Source organism: Tupaia chinensis, unplaced genomic scaffold (genome assembly GCF_000334495.1).
Source record: "Tupaia chinensis unplaced genomic scaffold, TupChi_1.0 Scaffold143116_1, whole genome shotgun sequence".
NCBI lineage: Eukaryota > Metazoa > Chordata > Mammalia > Scandentia > Tupaiidae > Tupaia > Tupaia belangeri.
In genome coordinates, this window is record NW_006202960.1 from 464,686 (window position 1) to 469,307 (window position 4,622).

The following is a 4,622-nucleotide window of genomic DNA, read 5'->3' on the forward strand; positions in this document are numbered from 1 at the left end:
CAGGAATGCTTTGGCAATTCAAGGTCTTTTATGATTCTAGACAAATTGTATGATTGTCTTTTCTAGATCTGTGAAGAATGTCTCTGGCACTTTAATTGGGATTGCATTAAATATGTATATTAATTTGAGTAGAAATGCCATTTTGATTGTGTTAACTTTTTAAACCCAGGAACGTGAGATATCCTTCCACCTTTTTGTGTTATTTTCAATTTTTTTTTCTTTTCATGGTTTTCCTTGTGAAGATCTTTAACTTCTTGGTTAGATTTATCCATAGATATCTTATACTTTTTGTGACTAAGGTAAATGGAATACTTTTTCAGTTCTATATAAGTCTGTCTGCTGTTCATATACAGAAATGTTATAGATTTCTGTATGTTGATTTTGTATCCTGCAACTTCACTGTATTCATGTATTATTTCCAAAAATTTTTTATGAATACCATTGGATCTTTTATGTATACAATCATGTCATCTGCAACTCGGGAGAGTTTCACCTCTTCTTTTCCTATTTGAATACATTTTATTTTATTCTCTTTTCTGATTGTTTTGGTGATGACTTCCATACTATATTGAAAAGGAATGAAGAAAGTGGGCATCCTCGTCTTTTACCAGTTTTTATCTTCTCCTTTCAGGATGATGTTAGCTATGAGTTTTTCATAAAGAGCTTTTATTTGTTGAGAAATGACACTTCTATGCTGATTTTCCTGAGCATCTTAATCAAGAAAGGATGTTACATCATATTAAATACTTTTTCTGCATCAAGTTTTTATTATCATATGGTTTTATCTTTCTTTCTGTTAACACAGTGTATTACATTTATGGTTTTACATATGTTGAACCAACATTGCATCCTTGAAATAAAGCTTACCTGAATGTGATGTATAATATATTTTATATGTTGTTGGATACAATTGGCTAGTATCTTGATGAGAATTTTGTGTCTATATTCCTCAGAGATATTGGTCTATAGTTGTCCTTCCTTGTCCTGTCCTTGTCTGTTTTGAGGATAAGGGTTATCGAAGTTTCATAGAATTAATTCAGGAGAGTTCCTCCCTTTTGGATCTTTAGAAATAACTTGAGCAGAATGTGTGTTAACTCTTCTTTAAAAGTTTTATAGATTTCAGAGGTGAAACCAACAGGGCCAGAACTCTTCTTTTTTGGGAGGTTATTTATTACTGATTCAATCTCCTTGCTTATTATTGGCCTATTCAGACTTTCTACATCCTCCTGAGTCAATCTTAGTAGATTATGTGTGTCTATAAATTTGTCCGTCTCATCCAGGTTTTCTTGTTTGTTGGCATATAGTTTTTCAAAATATACTGAAATGATATTTTCTATTTCTATTATGCGTGTTATTATATTATCTGCTTCATTGCAAATCAAATTCACCTGGTTTCTTTCTCTCTTCTCTTTAATTAGTCTAGCTAGTGGTGTGTCGGTTTTGTTTATACTTTCAAATAACCAGATTTTACTTTCATTTATTTTCTGTATAATTTATTTTCTTTTCCATTTATTTCAGCTCGGATCTTTATTATTTCTATTCTCCTCGATTTTTTTGGAATCTTTTTCTATTGTTTGTCCAATTGTCTCAGGCATGATGTTAGGTGGTCCAGCTGCTTTCTTTCCATCTTCTTATATACGCTAATTGCTTTTGTGTGTCCCAAAGATTATGGAAACTCATCATTGTCCTTGGCTTCCATGAATCCTTTTATTTCAGTCTTTATTTCTTCAGTAGTTGTGAAGTCATTCAGGAGCAGATTGCTTAGTTTTTCTGTACTTGTGTATACCTGAGGATTTTTTATGGGATTAATATCAAGTTTAATTCCACATGTTTGGAGAAGATGCTGGGTATAGTTTCTATGCCTTTGACTCTGTAGAGGCTTGCTTTGTGCCTTATTATGTGGTCATCCTTCTAAAAGATTACATGTGGGAGTAAGAAAAAAGTGTATCTCGTGGTTTTGGGGTGGAATGTTCTATTAATGTCTATTAAGTCCATTTATGGTGTCATTTAGCTCCTTTATATCCTTTATATCTTTCTTTATTTTTTGTCTAGATGATCTGTCCAGAGTAGATAGTGGGGTGCTGAGGTCTCCAACAATTAGTGTGTTGCAGTCTCTTTCTCCTTTTAGATCTAGCAATCTTTCCTTTATGTATTTGTGTGCTCCTGAGATAGGTGCATAGACATTTATTAGCATTATATCTTCTTGATGGTTTAGTCCTTTTACTACTATATAGTGTCTGTCTATCTCTTCAAACAATTTTTTTTCTATAGGGCGTGTGCGCTTACCAGACAGACAGAGAGAGACAGAGAGACAGAAAGCAAGAAATCACCCCCCAGGGGGGATGGCCATGCCATAATCCCTTCTCCTCCATTCTCCTCTCGAGATCTTGGGCATGCACGCACACATGCCCGGCATGAGTTTTAAGCCACTGGGTCTGGGACTCGAACCACGGTTGCCTATGTGGGAGTCCAGCGACCTAGCCATTATGCTAACAGGTGGCCCCCAAACAATATTGTTTTAAAGCATATTTTGTCAGAAATTAATATCACAACCCGAGCTCTTTTTTGGTTCCCATTTTCGTGGAATACTTTTTCTAGCCCTTCACATTTAGTCTATTCATGTCTTTATCCATGAGTTGCTTTTTTTGGCAGGCAACAGACATTGAGTTTCTGTTTTTTTTTTTTTTTAATCCATTCAGCCAGTCTATGTCTCTTGATTGGAAAATTTCATCTATTAAAATTCAATGTTATCAATTTTTCCAAACTTTTCCCTACCTTTAAGTTGGCCATTGTCCTGGTTGTCTTCTATGTCCTTGTTTCTGGCTGTTTATCCTTTAGTTTTCCTGGAACAGGACTCTTTTCAGAGTTTCTTGAAGAGTTGATCTGGTGCTATTAAATTCTTTCAGGTTTTGTTTATCTTAGAATATTTGGTTTTGGCCTGTCTGACTATGGTGTGCTGGGGAGAGGATCTTCTTGGGTTGATTCTATTTATGGTCCTTTGTATTTCTTAGGTCTGGATGTTGGAGTGCTTCTCTAGACTTGAATAGTTCTCTTAGGATTTTATGGAATAAAAGCTGGACAGCTTGTGGCTGCCCTATGGTGTAAGAAGCAGCAAATTAGCAAAGAAAAGAAGGAAAAAAGAAGCAGCCTATCTTTCTGGCAGGGGTGGGCATCTCTGAGTTCTGGAGAGTTGGACTGGGTCCAGAGCTGGAGTCGTGGCTGGGGCCAGTGAAAGGCCCTGCCTCAGTGTCCCTGATCGGCCAGGTTGCTGCAGATAGAACTGGGCAGTGAATATATTTTTATCAGAAATAATCTACTTTTTTAACAGTAACAAAATGGGTTTAAATGCATATGCAAAATTATAAAATATATGAGACCTATTGTAGGTGGATTTTGTTAAATAAGATTACTTGCCAAATTAAATCATTTTTATAAATTCTATTTCTCAAAGAAGCTACAAGTATTTTCCCTATGACTTCTTTTCAATTTTGTTTTTCTCTCCTCAATATCAATAATGTAATTCTCAATACAAAATCTAGCTTCTTTTCACTAACTTGATAAGAAAGCCAATCTTTATTGTTTGTTGTTCTACCTTATAAACATCTCCTTAGAGGACCTTAATTACCAGCCCTTATGATATTTTTTAACCACTCTTCATTTAAAAGATTCTCAATAAAATGTTATCTCTTTATTTTTAATGGACTGTTATGAAGTGTATATGTCTGGAGTATACCCTGGTGTTTTGTTATTTGTATAGATTTTTGGAATGAGTAAGTAAAGCTATTTAACATATGCATTAGCTCACATGTAATATTTGGTGAGAACACTAAAATCCACTCTCTCAGTAATGTTCAAGTATACAGCATAATTTTATTAACTTTATTGAGTGTATACTTTAGGCCAACTTAAATTTTTTTTTTCCAGTCATCTTTCCAATCCTCTCCCTACATCCCACCTTTATAACTACTACTTTACTCTTTGGGCCTATGAATTGGACTTTATTACACTTCATATATAAGTGAGAAAATTGTATTTGTCTTTCTGTGGTGGGATTATCTCACAGAACGTATTGTCCTCTGACCCTTGTTCTCAAAAATGAAAAGATTCTATTTATTAATGTTGAGTAGTGTTCGATTATGTATGTATTCTTCCTTTTTGTTATCCATTCATCTATTGATAGATACTGCAATTGACTTAAAATCTTAGCTATGATGAAAAATTCAGAGCAACAGGGACCAGCAGTTAGCGTAATGGCTATGTTGCTGGACTCCCACGTAGTCGACCGCGGTTTGAGTCCTGGTGGCTTAAACTCACGCTCGGCGGGTGTGCGTGCATGCCCAAGATCCCGAGAGGAGAATGGAGGACAAGGGATTGAGGCGTGGCTATCCGCCCTGGGGGGTGATTTTTCACTTTTTATCTCTCTGTCTCTCTCTGTCTGTCTGGTGAGGGCACGCGCCCTATAGCAAAAACCTCTCAAAAAAAAAAAAAAAAGAAAAAAAATGCAGAGCAACATACACATGTGAGTGCAAATCCAGTTTGACACACTGTTTTTACATCTTTGTATATATAACTGAGAATGGGATTGCTAGATCATATAATAGTTAAAATTTTTGTTTTTTGTA